Source organism: Haliotis rufescens, unplaced genomic scaffold (genome assembly GCF_023055435.1).
Source record: "Haliotis rufescens isolate VD_foot unplaced genomic scaffold, xgHalRufe1.0.p SCAF_18, whole genome shotgun sequence".
Taxonomy (NCBI): Eukaryota; Metazoa; Mollusca; class Gastropoda; order Lepetellida; family Haliotidae; genus Haliotis; species Haliotis rufescens.
Window position 1 is genome coordinate 23,683,283 of NW_025963868.1, and position 19,209 is coordinate 23,702,491.

At 41.7% G+C, this 19,209-nt stretch overlaps 1 long non-coding RNA gene across 1 annotated transcript; it reads left to right on the forward strand.

Annotated features, from left to right (window-relative positions):
• Positions 1-4,970: 4,970 nt before the first annotated feature.
• Positions 4,971-19,000, forward strand: LOC124133016. Its single transcript, XR_006860852.2, has 5 exons — positions 4,971-5,022; positions 9,269-9,359; positions 12,992-13,161; positions 17,681-17,773; positions 18,719-19,000. It is a non-coding gene; the product is annotated as an uncharacterized LOC124133016 (long non-coding RNA).
• The last annotated feature ends 209 nt before the right edge of the window (positions 19,001-19,209 follow it).

The window sequence follows — 19,209 nt, forward strand, 5'->3', positions numbered from 1 at the left end:
CTATTTTGACTTGTACCATATGTTCCCGTGATTCTTCAAGTAAACAATTGAATTCCTTTGTATGTGTTTGTGACGAGTGCCACCGGTAGGGCCGGTGTTATGTGTCAGCAATATTTCTGCCAGCGGAAACTGTTTGAATCTGTGTTTGTACATTATTTGATAGAGTTTCATAAACATATACTTATGATATCGTCGGAATTGAACAACAGACTTTTACAGACCATCTATATAGGGGGCATCTTCCATCAACTTATATATCAACGTATATTCGCTCACGCGTGCGTGCATGCGTGTAGGCGTGTATACGTGCGTGTGTTCGTGCTTGCCTGTCTATCGGTTTTATAGTGCAATCCTACTGAGATACCATATCCTACTATAACATTATACTGACTCAGAGCCAAAAGTCCTTGTTTTACCACCTAATCCCGAGCGTCCGGCATGGTAACAACATGTACCATCTTTTAACATATTTGGTATTAAGCGGCCGGGGGCGTTTCACTAAGTTAAAAGCAGAGGATGATAGATACTGTACGATGCCGAGTCGTCTTCAGCTCAAGGTTCTACTACATCAAATCAGAACCAGTTTGGACAGTGCAGATCGAGAGATATCTGCAGGCTGTGATTGGAGGATATTCTGTAAGATTTTTATGTCTTTCAAATGTACATCCATCCAGGTATTAAAACTGACCATGTTTTTCTATATTTAGTACTGTCTTTTTCAACATGATGACTTATGCTGAATGTGACCACAGCTATTTTCAAGTAGGTGACATTTGGTGCGAAACTGGGGGTGGTGTGTTTAGCTTCCGGTACTCGGAAAAGGAGCTGGCTAAGCTAGTCTTTTTTTTAATTTTCTATTGCTGCTCTAAGGCCAAACTGTGCACACACGTACAGGTAATAGCTGTTGAAAGCTTAGTTATTTTTAAAAAAAATATAACGTTACTATAGAAGTCTATTGGAAAACATTTGGTTGTGTGTAACCTCAAACGAAGCGGTATTCAGACATATCAGGGCGGATACGTTGGCAATGATTTTGTGCCAGCAGGTTCACATCAACCTACATAATCAGGTTATTGTTAAACCTAAGTACAGTTTAGGGCTGTTCTCTGGGGTAATATAAAGTATTAATAACACTGTCACCGTGAACAAATTTGGACAGCGTTGGATAGCGAAAAGTAACGGTAGTAGATCAAGTTATGCCTGGTCGGTTTGGACAGACAGGCACTCTAACCATGTAAACTAGTGTGCAAAAGAAGTATACACCCATTTTGGTTGGTCGATAAAATGAAAACAAACAAGAGAATGTTAATCAATGATGGTGTATTCGCTAATAGGGTCACATGCGATAGTCCATGCATAATTTCAGTGCGAAACTCAAAACAGGTGACGTGTACATGACGCTCACATGAACATGAGGGTAGGAAAATCACAGTTCAGAGGAATGATCAGAGTCAACTAGGTACTGTCTTGGTAAGTTTGTAGTCTTTAACGGATACCTGGTACGCTTAGTAACGAGTATGATCACCGTGAGCACCGATGCTCGCCCAGACTCGCCGCCTCATTGATGTTGTCAGCCGCCTGGTGACGTAATCGGGAATCCGATTCCATTCAGTTCCTAAAGCGTCGTCAAGCTGTTGCTGGTTTGCTGTAGGGTGTGGACGTCTTCGGATCTGACGCCTCAGATGATCCCACAAGTGCTCAATTTGATTCAAGTCAGGTGAGAGTGCTGGCCACGGAAGAACGTTGACGTTGTTCGTGTTCAAGAAGTCCTGGACGAGCCTTGCATGCAGTGTGTTGTCTAGCGTTGTCATGCTGCAGGAGTGTTCCTACTGTCGATGTTCGACGTCGATGTTCCCGGGTTAATGCCATTCCGTTTCCGTAGCCGTGACGAACCTGTTGCGCATTATTGTTCACTATCATGACCTTTGAAAATCAGGTGTGGGTGGTATGATAAGATAATACACGTAGATGTATCTATTTAATATAAGCCTTAATGAGAAAACCATGATGTTTTCAGAATAATATTTAACAATTATCTTCTACGGATATGTTACCATTCTCCCTGTCTTATTTTCTAAGACTAATGGTAGTGAATGAGTGTGTTTTTACGCCGCTTTTAGTAATATGTTTAAAATATCGCAGCGATGTAGCCAAGAAATAAGCTTCACAAATTTAACCCATGTAGGGATCGAATTCTTGTCTTCGACGCGACGAGCGAACGTTTTAACCACTAGGCTACCCTAGACTGATGGCAAGTGCAGCTGATCATGATAGTTCGGACTGGACAGATAGACATTCTAATAATGCATTACTGTTACGGTTCGCCCCGATTATGTTTCTAGGTTTGTCAACCATACCCGTGCTCGTGGGTTTCACCGAAGTGGTAAACGTCTGAGACCTGCATCACTTCGGGCTTTCCTCCCACATTAAGCTGACACGCCGTGATATAACTGGAATAAAGTTAAAAGCGGCGTTAAACCCAACTCACTCACACTACTGTTACGAGTGAGTTATTTTAAAACCAACTAGTACATACATCCAACTATCAAATAACTAAAATAATGTAACTAAATATTTATGGATTAATTCCACAAAAAATATGATTTCAGTTTTGCATTTAAAGGTTGAAGTTTTCTCACACAAACAAGGTGGCATTTAAGATCAAGACACTGATAAGAAGAATGGAATGTTCCACATCATGAGAAAGGTATTGATTTATCCCGTGATATGCCAAGGAGAGGCACGTGCCACCGAGCCGTGGATGCCCGTGCCTATAATAAAAACAGAAGATGAGATTGGGTTAAATGGCCGAGGGTGTGCAGGTACTAGTGGGCTACTAAGTTGCTAATTGTGTATACCAAAATGCTACCGTTGCCATGGCCACTAGCGTGGCCAACGGCGATTCGCAGCTAGCGCTGCCGGCCTGAGACTGCTACCGCTGTCCGGCCCCCACGGTAGCATATTTAAACGCTACCATTGCTTGGCAACTCCCACGCTGCCAAAAGCAGCTCCCGCTGCTGGCCTTAGTCAGACTACCGCTGCCCGGCCCCAGGTAGCCGGCCAAAGCAGATCCCACTGCCTGGCCCCATTAGCAAAATCATTGTGCGACTACCGCCGCTGACCCAACTGTCAGCTACCGCTTGACAAGACGACTTCCGCCGCCGGGCCCATATACGTGGGAATTACACGTAATTAACTGTAATAGAAAAGAAAAAACGCTGAAGAAAAGAAGCGATTAGCATTCCAGGTGAAGGGCACACATCCGGCTGAAAAGGAAAGAAAAGGAGTGGGTGGGTGGGTGGGTGGGAAAGCGATTAGATACAGCGAAACACGTGTGTACTTGAAGAGGGACGGTGCGCGAATGATGGACTGTAACAAAAGGCGGGATGATTACGAGGGGTGATTGGGTTACGGGCGTAATTAGCCAATGGTTCGGATACGCGCGATAAAGTCATTTAGTAGTTAGTACTAAATGTAAATATCAGATTGTGAATTTCTATTGTGCCACAAAAGGAATGTGTACAATTAACCTTACATCAATGATATGTTCTCATGTTCAGGCTTGTAAATGTTTGTTTGTTTGTTGTTTAACGCCGCACTCAGCAGGATTCCAGCTATATGACGGCGGTCTGTAAATAATCGAGTCTGAACCATACAATCCAGTGATTGACATCATGAGCATTGATCCACGCAATTGGGATACGATGACATGCATCAACCAAGTCAGCGAGTATGACCACCCGATCCCGTTAGTCGCCTTTTACGACAAGCACAGTCGACAAGCATAGTGACCTTCTACGGCAAGTATGGGTTGCTGAAGATCTATTCTACCCTGGATCTTCACGGGTTGCTTGTAAATGATAATTCCGATTTGGATGCATCAGTGTCCAAAATGATTATGATGAGGGTGTTTCCGCTTATATTAAATGCAGCATGGCGAATGAATGCAGTTAAGTACACACATGTATTTGTAAAGATATCTAGATCTAGACCTTCATTGGCTCCCGCGGCAGTGTCCCTTCAAAGCATATTTTATGGCATTATTTCTATCAGGAACTTTTCGTTTCAAACTAAACACGATTGTACGACCAGATCACTCAAACGGATACAAATCATACGACATGGAAGCGATTGATTTAGGGGCGGTCAAAAGCGCCATGCTAGCAAGCGGCAGGTGCTGAGATGTGTTTCCAATTGCTTCATTATGTTTCCAATTGCTTCATTATCACCAATACATTCTCACTGGAAACTAATATCTCTTCCAAGTTTTGAAATTCCCTGTTATTTGCGAGTATCTCCTACTTTTATGAAGAGTATATTACCGATGTGGCGCTAGATTTTATCTCATTGGTAGTGATACAAAGAGGGATCCTGGAATAAGATAGGTGACATGCTTGTGAGGTAAGGGGTGGTCGCTCAATAGACTTAAAGAAAAAACTTGAGGGGCTGCGGGTGTAGTTACAGGGTTAACGAAATATGAAATTTGTTGGAATACACTTGTAAAAGGAGTGAGTGAGTGAGTTGGATTCAACTCCGCTTTGAACAGTATTCCAGATATATCACGGCGTGTCAGCTCAATTAATGTTGGAAGAGAGCCCGAAGTGACGCAGATCTCAGACGTATGCATCTTTTGTGAAACCCACGTGCCTCAGTATGGTGCTGACAAGCCATGAAACATAATCAGGGCGAACTGGGTTTCGAACACTCGCAGAAATAAGAACGTATCGCAAGGTCTGCTTGTTTAATAAATGAACAACGATGTAGACCTTGGTACTCAAGTGTCCCTTCTTGGTGAATCTACAATGGGCAGTTTCTATTTGTGAGTGAACTACTGAAAGGTATACAGATCACATCAAAGGTTGAATATTTTAAGTCAAGCTGATTAATATTTCACACGGAAAGTGTTCTGTTAGTCTCACCTTTCATCTACGTCATTGTCGGAGAGAAAACCTTTCTTTCTTGGAGGAGCACAGTTATTTCCCTATTCGACAACAGCTATAGGTGCTGACTTGAGGCTGCTTGGTACGTATTTTGATGATCGCATTTACAAGATGACGGCCTTAAGCATGTGTACATTTACATTTGCATGATTTATATTTTATATTTTAGATAAGAACAGCAAAAGCCCATTTTCAACTTGCTAATTTGACATGTGCCTTTTTAAAACAATGTGGCTGCTTTTGAGAATGTGTCTGCCTTCATATGATTGAATATGCTTAAAACTCATTTGAATACAAAAAGTGGTCAAATGTAACACATGTTATACCTTGGATAACATTCTCTTTGTAAAGTATTAATTCTAGTACTAGTTGGTTGGTTGGTTGGTTGGTTGTTTTACGCCGCACTCAGCAATATTCCAGCTATATGACGGCGATCTGTTAATAACGGAATCTGGACCAGTCAATCCAGTGATTCATATCATGAGCATCGATCCACGCAATTGAAATTGATGACATGCTTCAACCAGGTCAGCGAGCCTGACCAACCGACCCCGTTAGTCGCCTCTTACTACAAGCATGGTCGCCTTTTACGGCAAGCATGGGTTGCTGAAGACCTATATTCTACCCCGGATCTTCACGGGTTTAACAAAGAGAATGTAATCTCATGTATAGCATTTGTTACACGAGCACATTTGTGGAAATTTGAAACGTGGCAATAGAAGACCAGAAAAGGAAAGATATGGAAATAGTAACTAAATTTTAATAATGAATTTAGTTAAGGGGAACTGTTTTAATAGTGCTATTAGAACACCCTCAGGGAAATTAAACAGAATTGTCTCCCCGGGCAACTCTCCACTTCCGGCGCGTATAGACGTAATATGACAGATGTTGAATACGTGACAACCTCTTTATTCTTTACATTGACTTTTCAGAGTCACTTCAGTAGATGACCCGTATTGAGTTACACATTAATACGTATACACATTCATACTCATTATAATACCCCATATGGGTACAATGTGTGAAGCCTATTTCTGGTGTCCCCCGCCGGGATATTGCTGGAATATTGCAAAAAGCGGCGTAAATGGCCACACACTCACTCACTCATTATTATATTTACGAAAGGTTGGATTAATGTGCAAAAATAACAACATTATAACCATCCTGACTACGACACCAGAGACTAGTATATTCAGTGTGAAACAATGCCTTTCTTCACATGAAAGTTAAAAGATCTGGTTAAGATATGGAGGTATATAATTCCCCAGACCTTTAAGGCACAAGCTATACATTTCCATCAATAATACATTAATGAGAGGCGGCGGCGAGATAGCATATCGATCATAAACTGTTTTGTCAACGTTGAAGCTTGTTGTATTTCTGTACATTAGTTAAAAGAATGATCGTGTAAAACACTAAATATTCCAGACAAGAAGATGGCATGTAGAACCCCGCTTAAATCAACACCCTTGTCTGTGCTATTCAAACAGTGACAATAGGCAATTGTTGCAAGCGACTGAAGCGCGTTCGCGCCGGGAGGTATAATCGCCAAAAATTCTGCCGCTAAAGGACCTGTCACACCTAGCCGATTTGGGTCGCCGGAGCTACACTGGAGCACAAATTCGGAGGCGATCGTCGGAGGCGACGATAGAAATTTTTGAACATGCTGAACAATTTCCGCCGTTGGGCTGCCGGAGCGAGTAACGGGACTACAACTGTACAACTCAGTACAACGGCAGTACTCCGGTATGGCTTCGTTAATGTCGGTACAGTACCGGTAGCGCCCCGTAATGGATCGGCGGCTCTCCGGTGGCCTCAGTGTGTACCGTACTGGTACAGATGTGATACCGTAAACTACCGAGTACCACCGAAGTAGTACCGATGCGCCGCCGATGTGATACCCAAGCTCCATCGTCAAATCGGCAGTGCAACGGTATCACTTCGCTACAGCTCCGGTCAACGGTGGTACATCGGTATCACATCGGCGGCGCATCGGTAATGACTGAGTCACACATCCACCGATGCCGAGAAACATTAGTTTACGATGCCCGAAAGGGCTGAAAATCGGCAAAATTGAGAGATACCCAACGGGGCACCGGACGATCATCTGTGAGCATTGGCAATGTTTTTGACATTGGGAAGACCCCGGTGGACACATCGGAAGAAAATAACTCGGACACCGGGAACGTTGACGTGCCTGTTCCGGAGTATATATAATGGGCTGAATGGGATGAGCAGCTTAGAATGTCTTCAGGGTGCCTCTCCCTCCACACCCACTGGTCTGGCTCCGTATGCAGTACGCTAGAGGCCAAAGTTCCCTTTGCCTCCCCACTCTTCATCTCCGAAGTTTCAGACTCCCCAAATTTACAAATGTGATACAGTTCTTGCAGCAGTTTCGACGGCGAACACGAACTATGATCGGCAGGGCACTGAGCGGGCTCCTTTTATAGCGAGCAGGAAACGGGCGGTGTTCATCCGGGCATACCCGTCCGATTTGGTTTACATCGGACGGGCACCGTCGCGGTATCGGGAGATTACTGGTCGATTCCCGCTAGATGACCGGTCAGTCACTGGACGGTATAAGCCTACCATTTTGTCCTAAATCCATCGGACACCCTATATTTACCTCTCATCTTTGGTTTCATGACCACTGCACCGATATGTCACAGTAGGGGCAATACTCTGTGGCATGCCGGGGCATCGGTGAAACTCACCGATGCCCCAACATTGTCCGGTGACCGTTGTATATGTGACTGAGGTAATAAACTAAGGTGACAGAAAAGTGGTATTCGGGAGCACATGGGCTCTTACATCGGTAAGACAACGGTAGAACAACGGTAGAACAACGGGATCGCCGGTACCACATTGGTATTGCCAGGGTCAATTTTCAGTGCTTTCTCGTCGGAGCGCCGCCGATTTTCTCGCTGTTGTTAATTGTCTGCTCCAGTTTAGCCCGTCGAGGTACAACGGTAGTGTGTGACAGGCTCTTTAGCCCATGCGCATCAAGGGCAGATCAGTATGGTTCTAATATACCCCATACGTAATGCAAACAGTGTTACCTACGATTAAGTAAATCGTTAATTGTAATGGTGTGTATTATTCTTTATGTATGATTACGCTTTTGTATGAATTTGGGGCCGGCGGCCTTATACTGTCTGATGATACAATTAAGAAACTGTACTCCGATATTCCTATTGGTATGTTTAGTGAGAAATCCAACCCCCCCCCCCCCAAAAAAAAAAAAACAACAACAAAAAAACAAAAAAAACAAACAACAACAACAAAACACACACACACTCTCACACTCAGAGAGAATATTGAATAGTCGGTCCCATACATACCACACCTCAGTGCACGTGTCGGTATGTGACCAATTGTCGCAATGACTCTCTTTTCCTCACAGTTGAGAGAACATGGGGGACGTAAGTAGAATGGTGTTCTATTGTTCGACCTTCATCTACGTGTTCCTGGGAGCAGCAAGCACGGGTACAGCCGCCAGAGCAACATCTCCGACGTTCGACAGACGTCGTCATCTGCTTTCGATGTGTCTGATACTGTGCCGTCATGCCCACAGTTGCACTAACGTCACCGCAGTGCCCTCCGAGCTGCGATGTCACATCGAAGGAGAAGAAAACTTACAAAAGACGTATTTCTTCAACTGTTTACGGGTTAATTTCAGCTTGTCTTTTTTTTACATTTTGAATGTCTACCTGATCCTGTAAAACTTATTTTTTATTTATCCAATAATTCTCCATTCGTATATTTGTATCACCATTAGATAATCGAGACTGTTCTTCTTCTGGCCTTGGCGTTTGAACTTAAATGTCACCTGCATATTCGCTCTTTCATAGCCAGTTCATATGTTTTAACTATGTACCAATCCACTTATTGGGGCTAGACTCGGTTCCAAGTAACATTTGCATCTAGTAGGAGGTGACTAAATGGGTTGGTTGGTTGGTTTGTTGTTTAACGCCGCACTCAGCAATATTCCAGCTATGTGACGGCGGTCTGTAAATAATCGAGTCTGCACAGGACAATCTAGTGATTAATACCATGAGCATCGATCCACGCAATTGGGACCGATGACATGTATCAACCAAGTCAGCGAGCCTGACCACCCGATCCCGTTAGTCGCCTTTTACGACAAGCATAGTCGCCTTTTACGGCAAGCAATGGTTGCTGAAGACCTATTCTACCCCGGAATCTTCACGGGTCCGACTAAATGGGCTGAGTTGGACATGTTCGATGTCAATAGCTTCTCTGGCCTGGACAAGGCGGAATTGTTTGTTTTTTCAATAATGTTTCTTCACTTTCTTCTATGTTTTCAGAACAACGAAACACTTTCGGAATATATTAAAAGCCTGTCCACAAAGAACGGGATAAGCAAGCCTCACAGAAGTAATTCGAAGCAGCATAAAGGTATTGACGTTTCTTCAAATAAACAGGGGGCAGGGGTGGCCCAGTCGTCTAAGGCGCCGCGATTCGCTGTGCAGAGTTGCGTCCCTTGGGAACGCCAGGAACCTATGATTGTGGGTTCGAATTTTATTTGGATAGGCAGTAATAGGAATATCACTGACTCACAAGCTTAACACGGGTCGGGTCGGGTGGGTGCTTGTTTTCTAATTTCTTTTTTAACGAATGTGGATATTTTAGACAATGACACAGATGACATTCTTAGGTTCAAGGTAGCATCGTGTGTGGATAGAGATTTTGTACTTAATATCTGTGTTTGCTATCTTCCGCTTGGTTGTTCTATTAGGGCTTGTTCCAAGTTTTTTTTAGTGCTTCAGGAACAGCTCTAGTTATACCAAAACAAAAGTTCGGTTTGTATTTTAATTCTCGAAATGGCTCAGAAAAGGATTATATAGAGGGTGTAGACACTGTAACAGAGCGAGAAGTTATCGATTTTTAAAGAAAATACATAATATTATGCAGGTGTCGTAACTGTGTTTTGGGGTTAACTGAGCCCTCCTGCAGTTACCTATGTTATTGCCGTTCCGTGTCGTAACTGTGTTTTGGGGTTATCTGAGCCCTCCTGCAGTTACCTATGTTATTGCCGTTCCGTGTCGTTATAGGCAAGGTAAGCTAGACTTAGCAACTTGCTTGGTCAGACTCGGGTCATCTCAGTCAAGGAGTGATTGGTCTATCGACGCTTACACCGAACTGTCTCTCTCAACATTCATGTACCGGCCCTTGCATACACGGACTGAACACAACACACGGGTTATACTCATATACTTTTAATAACGCACCAGTCCATCCTCAAATACATTTCTGAATAATGCAGGCTAGACTCTTCATAGACTGAACAAACATATTGGTATCGATCGGCCCCAGTCACTGCCAAAACCGCGCACTACTACTAATGCTGATCGTATCTTTTTGAAGGGTTCGAGTCTAACCTTTCTTTGTCACATGTAACTATGCCTCATTTTTTATTCGTTAAAAGTTAGATCTGACCATGAACTCATGTGTGTCGTAATTGGAACAATACTGAAACATATGTGCAGATTGAGCATCTCTCTATTGATTTTGTAACTCACCTCCTTACCTCATTCATGATACATGAACTAATCGACGATAATGTGGAAACAATCCTACAATGAATACAAAATGTTCGGAAACACTCTGATGATAAATGTGAAATATCATTTCTCTATTAATCCCTTTCTCGCTAATAGTTCTGTCACGACCTTTATATGTATAATGCATCACATCATTGCAGTTATCAACGGTTTGATATATTCCAATTTTGTTATCATTTTCTAATGTTTATGAGACGCATTTAACCTTAAAACAGTGGTTTCAGTTTGGGTACACGGGAGTACATGCAGACTTGAGGTTGGGGGACTGGGTGTGCCTATACTGATGGGTTATTTTACTCACTTAAAGTGTTTTCTTTTAATCTATAAGTGTTTTACACATTTTAATAACTTTAGTGTCACATAGGTCACACTGGCAGGGCATTGTACCCGAACTACTTTGCAATTATTATGCCGAATACTGCGTAAAATTTAGATAAAAATCTTCTTCTTCACATTCACACACACACACACACACACACACACACACACACACACACACACACATAAACACTCAATACATTTTCTTATTAAATATCCTCAAGAGTCAGTAAGAGACTAGACATAACTGCCTTTGTTCTGTAAAGTTTCAGCTTTCGCCTGTTTCTTTGTCGATGGAATAAGGTTTTACAGTTGTTAAATCATCTCTCTTATCTGTCTGTACCATCAACTTAACCTCCGTCACCTCCGGCAGTTTTTCGTCCAATACTACCAAGCAGGTGACCCACAAGAAGCATATGGTTGCTGATGAGCGAGGGGAAGGGTGGCCTGGCCCTCCCTCAGTCCAGTTATGCTGCGCCTAGCACAATCTGTTGTGAAGAAGTAGCCTTGCTGTGGCTAAACATTATGTCACAATTTAGCAAACTTTGATATGTAAACAGCAAATATAATTCACTTTTATGTTATCTTAATATATCAGCTACTTGACCCCTGAAGATCCGGAGGGGCGGTCGGGTAGCCTAGTGGTTAAAGCGTTCGCTCGTCACGCCGAAGACCCCGCGGGTTCGATTCCCGACATGGGTACAATGTGTTAAGCCCATTTCTGGTGTCTCCCGCCGTGATATTGCTGGAATATTGCTAAAAAGCGGCGTAAAACCAAACTCACTCACTCACTCACTCACTCACTCACTGAAGATCCGGTGTAGAATAGGTCTTCAAAACCCATGCTTGCCATTAGAGGCGACTATGCTTGTCGTAAGAGGTGACTCGCTGACTTGGTTGATTCATCGTGTTATCATATCCCAATTGCGCGAATCGATCCAGGCTCGATAATTTACAGACCACCGTCATATGACTGGAATATTGCTGACACAAGCTTACTTACTTGCTGTCAGCACACGGATATCAATTAGTCTTTGTGAAATGAGACCGCCTCCGTGGTCTGGTGGTAGAGCGTCCGCCCGGAGAGCGGAAGGTCCGGGGTTCGATACCCGGCCGCGTCATGCCAAAAGACGTTAAAAGATGGTACTTGTCTGGCGCTCGGCATTAAGGGACTAAAACAAGGACTGGTCGGCTCCGAGTCAGTATACAGTGTCTGAGTGGGGTATTCAAGTTAAACCGCGGCATGGTATCTCAGTGAGCTAGCACTATAAATCGGCATCAGTCCGGGCTAGTACAAGCAGCCACACAAACACACACACGTACATGCACGTCGCTATATAAGTGCAATAATCTTGGACGCGACGTTAAACCCCATTTCACCTCACCTCACTTTGTGAAATGAAATTGTGAAAACCCATTAATCCAGATGCTGTTCGCGTGAAATCATTTGGATTAACACATTTCCGGCTGAACGAATCACTGGTAATATCCTTCAAGTTGGTATTTTTGTATATAGCGACACCAACCGCCCGGAAAGTGAGGCGTCAGGATTAACCTGTTCGTGAAGATGGATGTGAAATGGGGTTTAACATCCGGTAGCACTTATTTTGTGACATGCATTCACGTGCGCGTGCGTGCGTGCGTGCGTGCGTGCGTGCGTGTGTGTGTGTGTGTGTGTGTGTGTGTGTGTGTGTGTGTGTGTGTGTGTGTGTGTGTGTGTGTCTGCTTGTACTACAGTTCTTGTCCGGACTAAGGCGGATTTTATAGTGCCAGCCCACTGAGATACCATGACGAAGTTTAACATGGATACCCCACTCAGACATAGTACTAGTGCACTGACTCCAAGCACACGTTTTGAAAGTAATGTGTGATGAGACACGCACCAAACCTATACTCTTGATGTACATGTTGCTCTTATTCAAAAACATGTTGGATTAGCAAGATATCTGTAAGTGATATGCTGTGCTATGCTGTGCTATCATTCTGAATTGATATACTGAGATAAGTTGTTACCACTCATCTTTCAATATATATTTCAACAAGGTTGGGTTAATCACAAACATATTTGAATATATACAACAGCTATAACAACAAAGCCACTTGCCTAAGGCAGCAAATGCGCTACATTCTCATGTGTTTTTTGTTCAGGGAGGAAGGAGTGGACATTGTACATGGTGGACGTGATAACGGGATCTACGTCTGGCGCAGGGACAGGCTGTGACATCTCTCTTATACTACTTGGGGACAAGGGTATGGTCACCAAGAAACTGCGGAAGAAAGGTTTTGTATTCAAGCTGGGATCTGTAGGTCATTTTGAGGTAAAGAAACAGTGTTATCGATGTTTTGATACCCTGTGTGATAACTTCGCTGTGTGATCAATACCCCCGTGACATTCCGGCTTGACACTCATGCTTGCCGTAAGAGGTGACTGACAGTATCGTGTGGTCAGGCTCGCTCACAGATCGATGCTCAGAATGTCAGTCACGTGATTGTTCGGTCCAGCCTCGATTAATTTCAGACAGCCGTCAGATATACTACTCGATTATGTTTTACCATGATAAATGTATCTTTAAGTTTTGTTACAAAACACAACGCTGAAAACTGTCTCCGACGTTTCTTTCGTTTCATCAAGTTACACTGATTATGACGTCACGTAACAGCCATTCTATCGTCATGCGACAGTTACATTAATTGTAACGTCATCAATAGTTGGATGCGCTTTTTGTGTTATATTTATGCTCTCTCTCTAATGCAGGATTGAATTTATTAATAAAATATTTGTTCTTTTAGACTTCTTTTCAGTTTGTCCGTTGTAGACATATTATAAAAAGAATAAACATGTAAAGTTGATTTGCTTTTCCCGCACACATGGTGCACATACAGGTAATAAACATTGGCCTGGGTATTTTATTTACTGCATGTGCATTCGGATTCGAGCGCGCAAATATTTATTTTGTCCAATTTTTTGTTCTTCGGACCCCATGCAGGTAAGTACATTTGTGACATTTCTGGTAGAACAAAAGAGATCACATCGAACATAGGAAATACCGTTGTTTTTAAATGCTACTGAGCTACTCTCCATCTTATGTTGACAGGCCCCACAGTCGCCGCTCGTGCACTTGTAAGCCCAGTCCACTCTTTTGGAGCACTTGAATATAAAACGTGCTTTGGTTAAAATGTTTTTTGGCGTTTGCTGTTTATAATGTTAACAGAGTTCAAAAATATTTCCATTCCTTTGTTCCGTTTGAAAATACTGATATTTGCCTGGATTTTGTGGAACATATTTGGATTCATGGGTAACAGGTAGATACAAAGAAAATCGATTTATTGTCTTTATCGTTCTTCTGTTTGATAGCTCATAGTTCCTTTCTGTCGAGATGTAGTTCTTTTGATATTCCATCTTCAATGAGTGCTATCGGATATCCCCTCATCAATATGTAGACTTTGTCTCCAGAAGCCTTTTGATAACATGTTTCTTCACTGGACATAATGGAACACATTCTTCGTGAAACATTGTAAGGTAAAATTCTGTTGCCATGACTGGGATGACAGGAGGAAAACGCGAGGTACAGCGGTGGCACATGAAACTATGATTTTCGGAGATCCTCTGCAGAATCGTCGTGCGGTGACAACAGTTCCTTGGAATGAACATTTAATCATGTCCAACTATTTGAGAAAATAGATACTTAATGTGTTGCGATGAAGTTATATACAACTTCATGTAGTCATGTGTCCTTGAATATCAAGATAGGAGCCAAAATCCTATCTGATAATGGTCGTTAAAGTCATTTAAAGATACTTATTGCATGTAAGGCATATAAAAGATATACAAATAAGTAGGTTTACATATTTGGATATATACTCATGTTTAACAATTTGGTTCTGAGGGAAAGTGCATTTTTAACATATATAGCCAGTTTGAATATGACGGCATCATCTTTTGAAAAAAGAAGAGAAATAAAAGCAGGTACATGATAGCGTTCTGGTTTAAACTCGTTTCTTAGATCACAATAAGGACATACAAAAGTAAAATGAATTTCACTTTCTATAGCTGAATGACATAATGGGCATAACCTCTTCGACTTTTCAGTGGCCATTTTTCTTCCTTCATTTATCATGAGATCTAACAATCCGAGCCTAAATTAAATAAATGGACGTCGAAGGGTTCTTGGTGTTAATGTAGATTAGGTATTTTTCTGGTTGAATGAGACTCTTAAAGGTTCTATACAAGTCAGACCTTGAACTGTTTTCTATAGTGGAATGCCATTCCTGGTAATCACATTATAGATTGTTCACGAAATTGTTTCATAAAGAGTTTAAGATCACCAACTGTTTTGTTTAACCATACAAAGCCGTAGCCATGGGAAAACAAAAGGTTTCTGATATGTGATGCCCATGTTACTCTGCCCATGTCATCTAATGTACAAGCATATTATAAGCAAGTTTTGGGATTCGGCGTTCATGCATTTCAAGAATATTAAACCAGTATTTCAAGCATCTAATTTGGGAGTTGATGTATAACGAGTATCTGCCACACTCACCATAGACCATACAATTGAGTGTTGATCATGATGGACCAACGGATAAGAAAGTTTTACAGGCAAAAAGATGTAGCTTTTCGAGACAATCGTATCGCTGAAATCCCCATACTGATCCAAGTAACAGCTTGGTTGGATTTGGTCATTAAATAGTTTTTTAAATGTATTCGGTGTAAAAGCTCGTACTTTCTGCGAGACAGGCATTACATTGATTAAGGCCTTCTTTGCACGTGATGTTAAGTCCGAGATACTTTTCTTGAAGTTCATTGTATGGGTAAACATTACACCAAGATATGTATAATGGCTCAGAACATTAACACATTTACCATCGACAAAATGACCCCCTCTTCTGAAAATGACAATACATGTATTTGTTTTATCATAGTTAACTGATAATTTCCACTCTTTGGTGTAACATTCTAAAATGTTCAGTTGTTTGTGTAGTCCAACAGAGAGATCTGATACTAAAATGACATCATCGGCAAAAATAAGCATCAAAATTTCTATTATATTTGAGAACATTTGAATACTATGTTAACCCTTAGCCATCATTTCATAATATAATTCACTAAAAAGAAATGAGAACAATATCGGGCTCAAGATACATCCTTGTCGAAGGCCAAAAGGACAGTAAAAAAAATCGGTTACATCGTCACCACATCGTCCACATGATTTGATATTTGAATACATAGCTTTTAATATAGAGTACATTTTCCCCTGAAGATCAGTAGTTCTTAAACAGTACCATAGTTTATAACGATCAGTGGAGTCAAAAGCTTTTTTTTTAATCGACAAAGGCTTCATGCACTTTGTGTCTACGACGTGATAGACATTTTTGTATTATTGCATATAATGTGAACATATGATCTGACGTTGAGTATTTTTTTCTAAAACCAGCTTGAGTTTCGGGAATCTTATCTCACATGTTAGCCCAACTCGTAATCCTGGAATTAAGTACTGATGTAAAAATCTTTCCAAGAATACTCATTAAGGATAATCCCCTATAATTGTCTGGGTTGTTAATATCCCCTATAATTGTCTGGGTTGTTATAAACTCCTTTTTTGTGTATTGGAATATTTACAGAACAAGACCAACTACTGGGGAATATACCACTGTCAAACATCCTATTGAAACAGTTTTGAAGAAAACTTTCATAAAATGTATAAGCCACTCAGCCTTTGAGATAACATTTTTTTTAATTTGTCTGCTTTTTTAATGAACGTATTTGTTTCCAAAATTTAGAGGGAGAATGCATAGTATCACTCAGTTATTTTAGCTTAAATTTATACAAGTCAGATTTATATAATTTCATATAGCAGGATTTGTGGTGATTTCTCTGTTTGCAGTAGATTTAGAGATTTCTATTAGAGTCAGTACGTCTACGTCTAAATGTTCTCAATGCTTTTCGAGCATCCCGTCCAGCAATCTTACATTCGTCACTTAATGGTGCCTTGGTATGTTGATAATGCATAATTCTAGTTCTTTTCCTCATACAATCTGCAGAATCTAGGATAACATGGACGAAATCATCTAAAGCCCCATCAATGTTAGAATCCAGTTTACTCAGAAGTTGTTGATTACAAGACACCATCCTTTCCTGCAGGCTGTTCAAAAACGTTTCACAAAGAGATTCATTCCAAACAATCTTTTCGTCAAAGCAACCAGATGTTGGCTTATGATTTTTGTTGTTCATGTTTGGGAATTTACATGTTAATTCTAATGGAATAATGATCGGACTCTATACGATCACTAATGTTGAACATGTCAATGTATTGAAAAAGATCCGGAGAACAGATAAAGTAATCGTTCACTCTACAACCCTGGTGACCACAATATGTATTTTCCCTTCAGCCTCTCCATATACCCTGCCGTTAACAATAAATAGCTGGAATGAATAACACATGTCGAGCAACATCTGCCCAAACCTGTTTACCACACTGTCATGGGATTTACGATCACTCATGTATGTTAAGATATCGGGCACGCTTTAATCATTATGTGTCTAAACATTTGGACGAATGTCCGTATGTAACCTCCCGTGCAAAAGAATGTTAACTGACTTGAAAATTGGATTTGGCCAAAAAATTGCAAACGTTATCAATACTTTCGCCGAAACAATGGTCCAAAACACTATAATACCGTATAAAATACATCACCTTCGAAATCTTTGTTTCAGTTTTAACCACCATCAAACATGGGTGTATACCTTCTTTTGCAAGGCAGTTACTACAATGTACAGTGTAACCTGTATGCTTATTTTCCACAAAATGCGTTCATATGCGTTTCCCTTCTTTTCAGTTTCGTGAACTATTTGTTGGCAAACTAAAAACGATTAAGGTGAAAATCGTGAAGAAAGGAATCGTCCCATCTTGGGCTTGGCAGCTCGACGCGGTAGGCCAAACATTGTGCGTGCTCATTGTAACATGATCAAGCTTAGTTGAAAACCATCATGGATATAGTGAGCCGAAGGTCCGGGGTTCGATCCCAGGCAGATTCATACTACAAGACGTTAAAAGACTAAACGTGTTGTTACCCTGTCTGGCGCTCGGCATTAAAGGGGTTAAACAAGGACTTGTCGGCTCGGTGTCTGAGTGGGGTATTCATGTTCAACTGCGGCATATTATCTCAGTGAGCTAGACTATAAAATCGGCATTAGTCCGGACTGGTACAAGCAGACACACACACACACACACACATATGTACGTTGCTACATAAGTACAGAAGACCTATTCTACCCGGAATCTTCAAGGGTTGTACATATGTACGTTGCTACATAAGTACAGAAGACCTATTCTACCCCGGAATCTTCACGGGTTGTACATATGTACGTTGCTACATAAGTACAGAAGACCTATTCTACCCCGGAATCTTCACGGGTTGTACATATGTACGTTGCTGCAACCCGTGAAGATTCCGGGGTAGAATAGGTCTTCAGGAACCCATACTTGCCGTAAAAGGCGACTATGCTTGTCGTAAAAGGCGACTAACGGGATCGGGTGGTCAGGTTCGCTGACTTGGTTGATGCATGTCATCAATCCGAATTGCGTGGATCGATGCTCATGATATTAATCACTGGATTGTCTGGTCCAGACTCGATTATTTACAGACCGCCGTCATATAGCTTGAATATTGCTGAGTACGGCGAAAAACAACAAACCAAACCAAAACATAAGTACAATAATCTCCGACGTGACGTTAAACCCCATTTCACCTCACACACTCACTAAACTACATTAATCGTGCTTGTAATAATGTGGGTCTCTCTTGAGAACTATCTGTATAGTTACTCGACCATAAAAGGCGGATAATGTTTTTTATCAGGTGCTTTTGTTTCAGATGACAGTTACTGTTATGGATGGTGTGCACACGTACAAGTACGTCGCCAGTGTAAACATTTGGCTCGGTGAATTTTCTGGGAAAACTTCCATGGAAACAGTTGACTTGGCATTTAAACAGCTGTAAAAATTACATCGGATTTATTTTCACGCGGACCTCGGGACTGAATAGGACTTAGTACCCCATGAATATATTGAGAGCCGTCCTATTATGAGAATTGGGTGTTTACAGTGTGTCACCTGGCTACAGTGTTGTAATCTATAAACTTCTATATATGTGTTGGCTTCTTGTTTTGTTGTATGTCATTCATGCATATACACACCGCATGCACAAACACACACCACACATGCACACCACACACACACACACACACACACACCACACATGCACACACACACACACACACACACACACACACACACACCACACATGCACACACCACACACACACACACACACATGCACACACATGCACACACACCACATGCACAC